Source organism: Prionailurus viverrinus, chromosome B1 (assembly GCF_022837055.1).
Source record: "Prionailurus viverrinus isolate Anna chromosome B1, UM_Priviv_1.0, whole genome shotgun sequence".
Classification (NCBI taxonomy): Eukaryota; Metazoa; Chordata; class Mammalia; order Carnivora; family Felidae; genus Prionailurus; species Prionailurus viverrinus.
The window spans coordinates 107,373,535-107,389,357 of NC_062564.1; positions in this window are offsets into that span (position 1 = coordinate 107,373,535).

Genomic DNA, 15,823 nt, shown 5'->3' on the forward strand with positions numbered 1-15,823 from the left:
TGCTCAGTTTTTCCCCATTGAAGATGATATTAGCTTGTCAGCTTTTGATATATAGCTTTTATGGCGTTAAGGTTTGTTCCTTTTATCCCAACATTCTTGAGAGTTTTTATTAAGAAAGGATGCTGTATTTTGTCAAATGCTTTTTCTGCATCTATTGAAAGGATAATATGGTTCTTATCCTTTCTTCTATTAATGTGATATATTATATTGATTTATTTGCAAATACTGAACCAGCCCTGCAGCCCAGGAATGAATCCCACTTGATCATGGTGAATAATTATTTTAATATACTGGTGAATTCTATCTACTAGTATCTTGTTGAGAATTTTTGCATCCATGTTCATCAAGGATATTGGCCTGTAGTTCTCTTTTTTAGTAGAGTCTTTGTCTGGTTTGGGAATCAAGGTAATGCTGGCTTCATAGAAAGAGTTTGGAAGTTTTCCTTCCATTTCTATTTTTTTGGAACATCTTGAGAAGGATGGGTATTAACTCTGCTTCAAATGTCTGCTAGAATTTCCCCTGGGAAGCCAAGTGTCCCAGGACTCTTATTGTTGGAGATTTTTGATAACTGATTCAATTTCTTTGCTGGTTATGGGTTTGTTCAAATTTTCTATTTCTTCCTGTTTGAGTGTGGTAGTGTGTGGGTGTCTAGGAATTTGCCCATTTCTTCCAGGTTGTCCAAATTTTTGACATATAATTTTTCATTGTATTTTCTATTAATTGTTTGTATTTCTGTGTTGTTGGTTGTGATATGTCCTTTTCTGTTCATGATTTTACATATTTGGGTCCTCTCTCTTTTCTCTTTGAGAAGTCTGACTAGGAATTTATCACCTTGGCTTATTTTTTCAAAAATAACTGCTCTTAGATTCATTGATCTATTCTACTGTGTTCTTTTTTTTTTATTCTATATTGTTTATTTCTGGTCTAATCTTTATTATTTCTTTTCTTTTGCTGGCTTTGGGTCTCTTTGCTGTTCTGCTTCTAGTTCTTTTACGTGTGCAGTTAGGTTTTGTATTTAGGATTTTTCTTGTTCTTGAGATAGGCCTGGATTGCAATGTATTTTCCTTTGAGGACTGCCTTTGCTCCATCCCAAAGGGTTTGGACTGTTGTGTTTTAATTTTCACTGCTTCCATATATTTTTAAATTTCTTCTTTAATTTCCTTGTTGACCCATTCATTCTTTAGTAGGATGTTCTTTAACCTCCAGGCATTTGGAGGCTTTCCAAATGTTTTTCTTCTGGTTGATTTCAAGTTTCATAGTGTTGTGATCTGAAAATATGCATGGTATAATCTCAATCTTTTATATTTATTGAGGTATATTTGTTTGACCCAGTATATGATATATCTTGGAGAATGTTCCATGTGCGATCAAGAAGAATGTGTTTTCTGCTGCTTTTGGATGAGAAGTTCTGAATATATCTGTCAAGTCCATCTGGTCCAGTGTATCATTCAAGGCCATTGTTTCTTTATTGATTTTCTGTCTATATCACCTGTCCATTGCTGTCATTGGAGTATTAAAGTCCCCTGAAATTAATGTATTGTTATCAATAAGATTGCTTATGTTTGTGATTGGTGTGTGTGTATATATATATATATACACACAGACAGCCATATATATATATATATATATTTATATATATATATATATATATATATATATATATATATATATATCTGTCTATTTATATATAATATAAATCTGGCTGTCTATTTATATATAATAATTTATTGGTTCTCCAAGTTGGAGAATAAATATAATTGTTAGCTCTTCTTGATGGATATACCCCATAGTCATGATATAATGCCCTTCTTCATCTCTTGTTACAGCCTTTAGTTTAAAATCTAGTTTGCCTGATATGTTTGGCTACTCCAGCTTTCTTTTGACTTCCAGTAGCATGATGGATGGTTCTCCATCCCCTCAGTTCCAATATGAAGATGTTCCTAGGTCTAAAATGCATCTCTTGTAGACAGCATATAGATGGATCTTGGGTTTTTGTTTTTGTTTTTTGCTTTTTCTGTGTGTGTGTGTTTGTTTTTATCCATTCTGATACCCTCTGTCTTTTGATTGGGGTACCTAGTTCATTTACATTCAGAGTTATTATTGAAAAATATGGGTTTAGTGTCATTGTGTTATCTGTAGGTTTCATGGTTGTGGTGATGTCTCTGTTCCTTTGTAGTTTTTGCATAATTTCATTCACAGAGCCCCCCTTAAGACCTCTTCAGGGCTGGTTTATTGGTCATGAACTCCGTCAGTTTTTGTTTGTCTGGGAAAGCCTTTATCTCTCCTTCTATTCTTAATAACAGCCCTGCTGGCTAAAGGTTTCTTGGCTGCATATTTTTCCTTTTCAACACATTGAAGATTTCCTGCCTCTCCCTTCTGGTGAGCAAGTTTCAGTGGGCAGGTCTGCTACTACCCTTATGTGTCTACACACATAAGGCCCTTGTAGGTTAAGGCCCATTTGTCCCTAGCTTCTTTCAGAATTCTCTATTTTTGTATTTTGCCAGTTTCACTATGATATGCTGTGGGGAAGGACTATTATTGTTGAATATGAAGGGAGTTATCTGTACCTCCTGGATTTGGATGTCTGCATCCTTCCCCAAATTAGGGAAGTTCTCAGCTATCATTTGTTCAAGTAAACCTTCTGCCCCTTTCTCTCTTCTTCTTCTTCTGGAACTCCTATGATACGGATATTATTAAGTTTCATTGAATCACTTAGTTTTCTAATTTTGCCCTTGTGGTCTTGTATTTTCTTATCTCTCTTTTTCTCAGCTTCATTTTCCATAATTTTATCTTCTATTTCACTTATTCTCCCCTCTGATTTCTCCATCCTTGCTGTCACTTGATCTAGTTTATTTTGCATCTCATGTACAGAATTTCTTCATTGTGACTGTTTCTTAGTTCCTTGATCTCTGTAGCAATAGATTCTCTCCTGTCTTCTAGGATTTTTTCAAGCCCAACTATTAATCTTATGACTATTATTCTAAATTCTTGATCAGATATATTATTTATATATATATATTTAGCAATTCTTTTGCTGCCATTTCTTCCTGTAATTTCCTTTGAAGAGAATCCTTCCATGTCATCATTTTGGCTAGTTTTCTGCCCGCTGTTTTGATATTGTTATGTGTTCTTCACCTGTGAGCACTACTATTAAAAAGGGGTCATATACTGTCCAGGGCCTGGCCCATCAGAAGGTGTTTTTGGAGTGTGTTGCATGCTCTCTGTTGTTGTGATGGTGGCTGCTGTATCTCCCTACTGTTAGTGGTGGTTTGGACTTTCCACTAGGTGTGCTTTGATTTGTTTATTGAAGTAACTCTGGAAAAAATTTAGAAAAGGTATGGGGAGTGGTAGAAGAAGCCTTATCCCATACAAAGAGAGAAATTACAGGGGTGGGGGAAAAGAAAAGGAAAGGAAAAGAAAGAAAAAGAATTGATCAATCAGAGAATCAAAGGAATTCTATGACTTAATTCAGGGCGTGGTTTGATATAGGTGGTTCCCTCCTTCACTGTGGGCTGGCTGTCTATTCCCTGAAGCCCCACCTTGTTGGTGATAGGGAGAAAAATGGTGACACCTCAGTCTCTCCTCTCCAGACCAGGTGTCCCAGATCACTCTGTTCAGGCCATCCTCACAGTGCTGCGCAGGCGTGAGTGGCCAATTTGTCCCACTCCACAGTCTCCCATGCCTCCCAGATGCTCGACTGGGATTCAAACCCTGACGTCTTAAAGGATCCTGCTACACACACCCTGGTTTCAGGATAGTGCCACTCCACCCAGCAGACCAAGGGCCTCTGGCTGGCAGGCACCTACAGGGTCTTTTGTCCTTGGAGCAAGACTATTCCTTCTTCCCACAGCACTTGAGGGAGGGGACTGCTCTCTCTGACTGTGCCTCTGAGCTCACTACTTACCCTAGGGCTGGCTCCTCTCCTCCCCAGGCATTTGCACAGGATGGCCATCCGTAGTCCAGAGAAAGCCCTGAAACCCTGGATCCTCACTCTTAAGACTATTTGCAAGTTATAAATTGGTTCTTTCTCTATTTTTTCTATTACCCTGTCTAGTCTGTGGTCTGGTGAGGTTTTGCTCTTGTCCAAGTACAATCCTACATAGCCTCTCTTTCTCTACCTTTTGTCTCTCCACAGAAGGGGGTCTCTCCCCTCTATGTCTACACTGCCCAATTTTATCTCTCCTAATTCACAATCATGCACCTATGGCCTGCCAAGTTGTCCCCATGGGCCCCTTGAGATGTTTCTGTTGCTCTGTAGACTGTTTCCTGGAATTCCAAGTCTTGTGGCCTCTATACTGCTGTGTTTGAGGGATGAGGGAACTTCAGGTCCCCTGACTTCTCTGCCCTGTTGACTGCCTTCTCAGAAGTTTCTTAATTTTTAGAATGAGAAATTTTACATTTTATATTACTGTTTAAAATGTTTAAGTTGGTTTATTTTGAGAGAGAGAGAAAGAGAGTGGGGGAAGGGAGGAGAGAGAGGGAGAGAGAATCCCAAGCAGGCTTCGTACTATCTGTGCAGAGCCTAATGTGGGACTCAATCTCACTGTGAGATCATGAACTGAGCTGAGATCAAGAGTCTGATATTTAACTGACTGAGCCACTAGGCACCCCTATATTACTGTTTAGTATATATTTTTAAGCCAAGCAATGACATAAACAGTTTTGAAATACTATATTAAAGTTGTATATATTTTATAAATCAGTATATTTATCACATGCAATTTAAATTTAAGAATATATATATATATATGTGTGTATATATATATACATATATATATATGTATATATATATACACACATATATATATATATATATATATAGGGAAGCCAAGACTACCTATAATGAACTGTGTACGCTTGCTAATGACTCAATTTAGCCTTTTTAATTTATAATATAAGCATTTTCTACAAAACTATTATGATAAAAGCTATATATCAAATGTGTAAATAGCAGGTGCTATGACAGACTGAAACTTCACTCCCCCTTTAACTAAAACTAGATACTCAAATCCAATATATTCAAATAAGGGTAAAGAAATATGTTTGTTTTGATACCTTTGAATTATGTTCTACAATTATAATATATAAAGCATTAACAATATAGGAGTTAAATGTGTTGTATCTAAGTTTTCTTGATATGGAGGATTCATATAATCTCTAGCACTTACAGCAACAAACGGCAAATTTGTTTACATGATCACTTCATAACTTCACATACGGATAATGATCATCATCTTAATGAATTTCCAAATGGCTAAATGCCGATGTAGAATTTCTTTACCCAAAAGTTGGAGATACAAAGAATACATGAAATAATAAAGATGTTTATTTTCTTATTTTTATAATTTTTATTTAAAGTCCATTTAGTTAACAAACAGTTTAATATTAGTTTCAGGTATAGAATTGAGTGATTTATCACTTACATACAGCACCCAGTGCTCATCACAACAAGTCCCCTTCCTCATGCCCATCACCCATTTAACCCACCCCCACAATCACCTCCCTTCCTGTAACTCTCAGTTATTTTTAATCTCAGTTCTATTTTATCCCTATGTTAATCTGTTTTGTTTCTTAAATTCCACATATGAGTGTGGAAATTCCACATTTGGTATTTGTCTTTCTCTAACTTATTTCACTTAGCATAACCTTCTCTAGTTCCATCAATGTCACTGCAAGATTCCATTTTTTCTCATGACTAATATTCCAGTGTGTGTGTGTGTGTGTGTGTGTGTGTGTGTGTACACAAACTAAAAGGCAGCCTTTGGAATGGGATAAAATATTTGCAAATGACATTTCTGATCAAGAGTTGGTATCTGAATTATAACTAACTTGTAAAACTCAACACCCAAAAACCAAATAATCCAATTAAAAAATGAGCAGAAGACATGAGTAGATATTTTTTCCAAAGAAGACATCCTGATGTCCAGCAGAACTATGAAAATATTCTTACACACACACACACACACACACCCTACTTCTTTTTTATCCATTCTTCAGTCAGTGGGCGTTTGGGCTCTTCTCATAATTTTACTATTGTAGACAATGCTCTAAAACTCAGGGTGCATGTCTCCCTTCCAATCAGTATTTTTGTGTCCTTTGGGTAAATACCTAGAAGTGTAATTTCTGAATCACAGGGTAGTTCTAATTTTAAATTTTTGATGAACCTCCATACTGTGTTCCAGAGTTGTTGCACCAGTTTGAATTCACATCAGCAGTGTCAGAGGATTCCCCTTTCTTACAACCCTTGCCAATTCCTCTTGTTTCCTGTGTTGTTGATTTTAGCGATTCTGATTGATGTGAGGTGCTAGCTCATTTTAGTTTTTTCATTTCCCTGATGATCAGTGATGTTGAATATTTTTTCATGTGCCTGCTGGACATCTGGATGTCTTCTTTGGAAAAATATCTATTTATGTCTTCTGCTCATTTTTTAATTGGATTATTTGGTTTTTGGGTGTTGAGTTTTGTAAGTTCTTTATAATTTAGATACCAACCTGTTATCAGATATGTCATTTGCAAATATTTTATGCCATTCTAAAGGTTGCCTTTTAGTTTTGTTGATTGTTTCCTTCACTGTACAGAAGATTTTTATCTGATGAAGTCCCAGCATTTATTTTTTTCTCATTTCCCCTGCTTCAGGAGATCTATCTAGAAACAAGTTGCTATAGACAATGTCAAAGAGATTACTACATGTAATCTCATATAGGATTTTTATGGTTTTATGTCTCACATTTAGGTCTTTAATCTGTTTTAAAGTTATTTATTTTTTATGTTAGAAAGTGATCCAGTTTCATTCTTTTGCATGTTGCTATCCAGTTTTCCCAACACCATTTACTGAAGAAACTATCTTTTTCCTAATGGATATAAAAAATTGGGCTATTAGTCATAAGGCAAATTCTTATCTAAAAGTATCAGTGTTAATGGAACATATGACAATATATACACGTTAGTATAACTGAAAGGAAAAAATCATGATTCTAACATGGATCTAAGATCTTATTTGACTTATTAACTTAGAGAATATTATATACACACATAAAATTAGTTGAATTGTAAGCAGTGTGTGTGTATGTGTGTGTGTGTGTGTGTATACACACACAAATTAAAATGAATGCAAGCATTTTCTGAGTTTTTATATTTACTACATGAAAATGCTTTCTCCTGCTGTCTGTATGTATGTCTCTCTCTCTCTCTCTCTTTATATATATATATATATATATATATATATATATAACATTTATATATTTATATATAATACATTATATATATAATATTTAAATATATAATATATATGTATGTAAAACACAGTATATAAATAGGTTATTTTTTATAAAGTTTTAAAGTCTTTTGGAGTTCCATTTACCTAAAAGTTCATCCTTCAGGGATGGCATGCCACTATTTTGCTGTGAAGGAAATTTTAAAGATACACTGATGAAGTAATAGGAAGAGATACTGTGCATATATTTTTTTCTCAAAAAAGTATGCTTCTACACATTGCTAAATGGGATCTGAAAAAAGAGATAAGTAAACTATATCACTAGACGGGTTTTGAAGCATGTGTGGCCTGTGCTGTCTTTGAGTGACAATATTAATAATAAATGCACTTCAAATATGTAGTAAATATAAAAACTCAGAAAATGCCTGGGTTCATCTCAATTTGAATACTGCCATAGATAAAAGTTGATTTTCTGGATTAAAATATATCAGTACACATAGAGTTAAATGACAAATACTTGGCAAGAAGTATTTTTGGTCCTAATTTAGAAATCAAAGTGATTAATTTGCATCATCTAAAACAATGTGAGGCCGAGTTTATCTCAAATATTGATATTTCTGGTGTTTTCTAACTTGTTTTTCTCTCAAGGGTCACTGTCTCTTTTTCATACCAATGTATAAACATATTCCAAGAATATTCTGACCTAAGTGCCAGACCAGGAGATTTGCTTGTAAAAATAATTTCTCTTTTGATAAGCTAGATAGGAGTGAGTCTAGGAGAAGGAGACTGAGGAGTAACTGAATAAAAATGGAAGAGCAGTTATGGTTGTCTGGTTTGTAGAAAGAGGATCTTGTAATGGATCAGGGAGCAGAGTTTAAAACAAAACAGATACACCAAAAAACGTGAGATTTACTTTGCATATGATGTAACTTAAGCATCCATGCATCTTCTAGTTAGGTAATAATGCCAATACTTTTCATTCAAATAATTCATTCACTGTCCCTGAATTTGGCCAACATCTTTATAATAGTTGAATTCTCTTACTTCTATCTGCTTGATTTCCCATATGTATCCTGTGATCTAGGCCCTTAGGTCCTATTGAGCATACAGATGTTACCATGTATTCTGCTAGCTGGTAAGGGGAGATCTCTATGTAGTTAACATACAGTGTAATAGTTTCAGGTGTTCAATATAGTGATTCAACACTTCTTCACAACACCAAGTGTTCATCACAAGTGTACTTTAGATTTTAAGGTTTATTTCCAAGACCAACAGACAAATTCTAATTAGATTAGTTAAATTTAGATGAACAAAATGCACATAGAATACATAAATATGGTGTATCTCCCTCCTTGTTCAGACCTTGTTTTACGTTTGAATATCACTTCATATTCTTCTTATAGGTCCTGATAAATTCTACTTACATTTCTTAGTATTTATACTTATTCTCATTTTCATTTCTAAGTACTAGTTTTTCAAGTAGACAGACCTCTTTTCTGTAGAATGTGTTTGTATCCAGCCACCTTATCATATTTGAAAAATGTTGTGTTTTGTGTGTGTTTTGCATAAATTTGCCAGAAACTTAGACTTTGTTAAATGATGGTAACACAATATCTATCCCAAGTGAAATGGTTTCATTAATTTTTCTTTCAGTATTTAGTAATCTTTCAAGTTTCAAATTATACATAGGATTTTACTTATTCTTTATATAACATGATTCATATTTTTCAAATGCTACTAGATATTTAACACATTGATGTTATTAAAAGTCGCATCAATTTGGAATGATGTATTGTCTTCATTATTGCTTTTATTTTACTTATTATTATATAAGATCTTATTTTTCAGTTAAAACATTTTTGCTTATGTTGTATTTGTGTTAGCATTAATCCTCTCAATTTCCTCTATAATCAGAAGAAACTTTTATACCCTAAAGTAAAATTAACTCTGTCACCATCCTGGATGACCCCATAGTCTGCAGGGTCCTGGTACCTGAGCACCCAAGGAGGAGCTCCAGTCTCTTCATTACTCCAGACAATACAAAGGCCTTAATCTGAGATTTTTTTTTAATTAGCTCTCCATTTTCCTACCCAAAAATTAGGCTCAGTCCTTGAATCTCAATCTGCTTTTCTGGAATCTCAGTGCATCAGAACTTGAGTTTGCTTGTGCCTCCTCCCAGGAAGCTGTGGTTTAAATCCTCAATCCATAAACTATTACTTTATTTTAGATAGAGTCAATTATCAGATCTAAAGCCTTTAGTAAACCTCCTCATATTCTGCCTCAACCTGATAATGAGAGCACTATCTGTTCTCCATCTTCATCAAGACTTACAGATGATAAACCTTTTTTTACCTGTCATAGGAATAGAAAATTACCAGTTTGGAGGTTCTGTTTACTTAACCCAATTCATCTAGTCTTCTTTGACTTTTCCAGTAAAAATGTTTTTGAAGTTTCCAAAGGTTATATGTTGACAATGAGTTTCTATGAAAAGAAATGAAGGATTCTGAAGATTAAAAAAATGCATAGACTTGTTTTACCTAAACAGAATAGTAAAGAACTCTGCCTCAAATATGTTTAAAAAACAGATTCTAACTCATGATTTACACATATTAATGCCTTGTATTAAGCACCTACCATGTGTCTTGCACTATTATTTCCTAGCAACTGATGTTACAACAGTGAATATCTGCTTTCATGATACCTAAATTGGGCGAGAAAGACATATTAGACATATCCATAGATAAACTGACATTTCAGATAGTGATGAATACCATAAGGACATAAAAATTTGGAAAATGATAGAGTGATGATGGAGATTTTTAGTTGGTCTACTTAAGGTTGGTTTCTACAAAGAAGTGACATTAGAACTCATACCAAGAAGCAGCCAAATGCATGTAGATATGAGAACAAAGAACTCTAGGAAGAGGGATATCCAAGTTTAGAAGGAATCTAATAAGCATATTGCATTATGAAAAACAAAATGACCAGGGCTAGAGTGTAGAAAAGAAGAGGAAACAGACCCACCCCCTTCAGGACACACAGGTCACAGCAGAGAATTTCAGTGTTACAGGTATTCTTTGTTTTTTTTCAATTTTCATTAAAATCCAAATTAGTTAGCATATGGTGTAATAATGGTTTCAGGAGTAGAATTTAGTGACTTATTACTTACTTGTATATAACACCCAGTGCCCATCCCAACAAGTGCCCTCCTTAGTGCATATCGCCCAGTTAGCCCATCCCCTAACCCTACACCCCTCCAGCAACCTTCAGTTTGTTCTCTGTATTTAAGAGTCTCTTATGGTTGCCTCCCTCTCTGTTTTTTATCTTATTTTCCTTGCCTTTCCCTATGTTCATCTGTTGTTTCTTAAATTCTACATATGAGTGAGATCATATGATATTTATCTTTATCTGACTTATTTTGCTTAGCATAATACACTCTAGTTCCATTCATGTCATTGCAAAGGGCAAGATTTCATTCTTTTTTGACCGCCGAGTAATATATCACCATTGTGTATGTATGTGTGTGTGTGTGTGTGTGTGTGTGTGTGTGTGTATATATATATATATATATATATATACATATACCACATCTTCTATAAAATTCTATAAAGAACTTACCAAACTCAACACCCAGCAGTGTTGTTTCCTGTGTTAACTTTTGCCATTCTGACAGGTGTGAGGTGGTATTTCATTGTGGTTTTGATTTGTATTTCCCTGATGATGAGTGATGTTGAGCATCTTTTCATGTGTCTGTTTGCCATCTGGATGTCTTCTTTGGAAAAGTGTCTGTTCCTGTCTTTTGACATTTCTTCACTGGGTTATTTACTTGTTTTTTGGGTTTTGAGTTTGATAAATTCTTTATAGATTTTGGATATTAACCCTTTATATGATATGTCATTTGCAAATATCTTCTTTCATTTCATCAGTTGCCTTTTAGTTGTGCTGATTGTTTTCTTCACAGTACAGAAGACTTTTTATCTTGATGAAGTCCCAATACTTCATTTTTGCTTTGGTTTTCCTGTCTTCCAGAGACATGTCTAATAAGTTGCTGCAGCCGAGGTCAGAGAGGTTGTTGCCTATTTTTTCCTCCAGGATTTTCAAGGTTTCCTATCTTAGATTTATGTCTTTAATCCATTTTGAGTTTATTTTTGTGTTATGGTGTAAGAAAGTAGTCTAGGTTCATTCTTCTGCATGCCACTGTCCAGTTTTTCCAACACCATTTGCTGAGGAGATTTTCCCATTGGATACTCTTTCCTGCTTTGTCAAAGATTAGTTGGCCATACATTTGTGGGTCCATTTCTGGGTTCTCTATTCTGTTCCATTGATCTATCTCTGTGTCTTTTTTTGTGCCAGTACAATACTGTCTTGATGATTAAAAAGCTTTGTGAAACAGCTTTAAGTCCAGAATTGTGCTTCCTCCCACTTTTTCAGGATTGCTTTGGCTATTTGAGATCTTTTCTGGTTCCATACAAATTTTAGAATTATTTGCTTTACCTCTATGAAAAATGCAGGTGGTATTTTGATAGGGATTGCATTGAATATGTAGATTGCTTTGGGCAGTATAGACATTTTAGCAATATTTACTCTCCTAATCCATGGGTATGGGATGTTTTTTCCATTTGTTTGTGTCTTCTTCAATTTTTTCCATAAATGTTTTATAGTTTTCACAGTACAGATCTTTTACCTCTTTGGCTAGGTATCTTATTGATCTCCCCAAAAGAAAGATCAAGAAGAAATCACAGCCAGGGATTTACTCAAAATAGGTATAAGCAATATATCTGAACAAGAATTTATAACAACAGTCATAAGAACAGTAAATGGGCTTGAAAATATCATCCTATGCTTAAATCAGAGTACATTGATGTTTGCTTAAGTTCACACCCATTTTAAAAGCACATTTTTTTACTCTTCCACTCTTTTATATTATGTATATCGTGCCATTTTTTTAAATTTTATGTATCACTTGACTAACTTTTGTAGATATAATTGATTTTACTATCTTTGTGTTTTAACCTGCATACTGGCCCTATAAATAATTATTCTACTACCTTTACTGCGTGTTTGCATTTACCTGTGAATTTTTCCTTTTATAATTTTCTTCAAGTTATGGACTTTTCATTCTACTTTTAAAATTCCTTTAACACTTCTTGGGGCACCTGGGTACCTCAGACTGGTAAGTTCGGCTGAGGTCATGATCTTGTGATTCATGATTTCAAACTCCACATCAGGCTTGCTGTGGTCAGCAAGGAGCCTGCTTCTGATCCTCTGTACCCCTCTCTCAAAAAAAAAAAAATTAAGGAAATTAAATTAAATTAATTTAACATTTCTTGTAGGGCTGCCTTGGTGGTAATGAACTCTTTTAACATCTGTTTGTCTGGAAAACTTTTTCTCTCCTTTGTTTCTGAATAATAATCTTGCCATTATAGTGTATTCTTGTTTCTAGGTTGTATTTTTCTCCCATCACTTTAAATATATCTTGCCACACCCTTCTGGCCTGCAAAGTTTCTGCTGAGACATAAGCTGGTGGCTTTATGAGGTTGCCCTTATATTTAATTAGTTGTTTCTCTTTTACTAGTTCTAAGATTGTCTTTATTTTTAATATTTGGCATTTTAAGACATTATTATAACACAATATAATTATATAATTCTATGTCTTGGTATGGGATTCCTCTGGTTTATTATGTTTGGGGTCCTGTCTGCCTCCTGGACCTGGATATCTGTTTTCTTCCACAGGTAAGAAAAGTTTTCAGCTATTATTTCTTCAAGCACATTTTCTGCCGCCTCCTCTATCTCTTCTAGGACCTCTATAATGTGAATGTTAGTTTAGTTGATGTTGTTCTAGAGATGCTTTAATTTAGTCTCACTTTTTAAAATTCCTTTTTCTTGGGCACCTGGGTAGCTCAGCTGGTTAAGCATCTGACTCTTGGTTTTGGCTCAGGTCATGATCTCATGGTTTTGTGGGTTTGACCCATATGTCAGGCTTTGTGCTGACAGCATGAGCCTGCTTGGGATTCTTTCTCACACTCTCTTTTCCACTCGCCCTGCTCATGCTGTCTCTGTCTCTCTAAAAATAAATAAATAAAGTTAAAAAAAATTAAAATTCATTTTTCTTTTTCCTGTTCAACTTGAATGCTTTACATTGTTATGCCTCCCAGATTGCTGATCTATTCTTCTGCTTTTTATAATCTGTTTTGATTCTGTCTAATGCATTTTTCATTTCAGTTGTATATTTCAACTCTTATTGGTTCTTTTTTTAAAGTATTCTGTATATCTTTATTAAAGTTTCCACTGAGTTTTTCCTCTCTTTTCAAGTCTGCTGAGTATCTTTATGACCATTACTTTGAACTCTTCATCAGGCATATTGATTATCTCTTTCATTTGGCTCTTTTTCCATGATTTTTCTTCTTCTTGCATTTAGGACACACTCCTCTGTCTCCTCATTTTGTTGAACTTCCTGTGTTTGTTTCTAACTATTCAGTAGGCCAGCTACGTCTCCTGGTCTTGAACGTAGGACCTTGTGTAGAAGAAGTCTTGTGGCGCCCATAGTACGATCCCTCCTGGTCACCAGAACCAGGCATTCCTGGGGTGTCCACCATGTGAGCTGTATGTGCCCTCCTGTTGTGGTGAGCCACCATTGCCTTCAGCCCAACTCACTACAATAACCTGTTTTGCCTGCTGTGGGTGCACTAGGCAAGGTTTGCCCCTGTCTTCTTGAGAGTCCTGGGTGTGGTGGCCACTGGCCTCTTGGGGAATGGGGCTGGCATTCAGCCTAGCTGTCTACAATTTGCTCCTGACACAGTTGGAGGCATACGGAAGGGTAGGGCTTTCTCCCTGTGCAGCCAGCTAAGAAACCCAGATGCAGGACTTCCAGGTGTGCTGGTATGTGGAGATCTCCACCAGTCTCCTCTCCAAGGCAGGAGTCTCCTTGTAGTGCTGCAGGTCATGACTGAGGCTGCCTGCTGGGTATGTATCTGGGCAGGAGCTGCTTTGAAAGGATGCCTGCTGTGGTGATCACTTTGAGTGGAGCAGGTCTGCAGGGGAATGCCTGGTGGGGCACATAGTGCTAGCAAAATATTTTCAGAATGTTAGAACTGGCTTCTATATGCATCCAGCTGGCTAGCCTGAAGGATAGTAAGAAAATGACACCAGTCAGCACTTTTCTCCTAGAGATATCTTCTGCAAATCCATGCCTCTCCAGCATAGGTCCTAAGATTTTTCTATAAGTCTCCTTCATGTATACCCCAGATAATTTTCAAATTGCTGCTTCTGTGTTGGTTTTAGCTATTTAGTTTGCTGGATTTTTATGGGAAAGTACTAAGTTTTCTATCACTCTGGATCTCTAGGAGTTAAGTCCCACTGATTTTCAAATGTAGACATAATAGAGACTTGTGTTACCAGTGATAGTTCCTGTGGTCAGGAGTGCTTGGTGTGGAGCATGATTCCCTCACTCCTCTGTTCTTGGGATGTCCCTCCAGTTTGTGGTCAGGAGTATAGATTCTGACCACTCCTCTGCCCCTCCTCTCTTTTTCAGCATGGCCTTTTCTCTATAACTAGCCATGGGAAATCTGTTTTGCATTCTTCAGGTCATTTTCAGAGTTGCTTACATAGATGTAGTTATTGCCTCAGTGTGTCCATGGGAGCAGTGAGCTTATGATTCTTCTATTCCACCAGCTTCTCTAGCTTTATTAAGGATGGCATTTTTGAACAAATTGTTTTTTATTTTTAATAAATAAATAAATTTAACAATATTTATTATTGTGAATATCAATTGTGTACTAAAAGTAAAATGTAAATAACCCAGAGGAGGGGAGCGGCACTCTTCTATAGCACTATCAAACCAAAATGAGTACTATTGTAATCAACAGGTTGTTATAAAAATTCAGAGGGAAATTTCCTATTAGTGGTTTCTGTAACATGTTATAAAAGTTGAGACTTATCAAAACCATTCAGATAGTATGCCATAAACCTACCAGTAGGCTGTAAAATTAGTCATAATGAACTCACTATATGGAAATTTATTCTTTACTGTGCCAGCTAGAAAAATCTCACAATCCTGGTGTAGAATAAGTTTTCTGCCAGAAATGATTTCCTGTTACCTGTGAATAAAAATTAATCTCCTGGATAATTTAAACAAAGTATATGTTTAAGAATATTAAATTCTAGCTAGAAACATTAAATACATTTGGGTTTCATCTATATCAATGTACATAGTTAATGTTTTCTCTATGATTTTAGAAGGTATGCAGTGTGTCAGATCACTGAGCAGGTAGGCAGATTTGGGGGAAGAAATATGTATATTGATAATTTTCAAATTTTTAAAAATATGTCTCACTAATAATTTTTAGGGTTAAATCCTAATTTAATACCAGGGCCTCTTATCAACATTCATCTAGAAATAGTGTTCCTTTCACAAATGCATAATATATAGGTCATTTTTGGCCAGCTATGTGGTTGAAACTTGCTTGTATTCATAAGTGAAATATGGATGGGGTGCCTGGCTGGCCAAATCAGTAGAGCATGTGACTCTTGATCTCGTGGTCGTGAGTTCAAGACCCACATTGGGTGTACAGCTTATTAAAAAAAAAAGGGAAGTGGAAAGAGATTTTACTT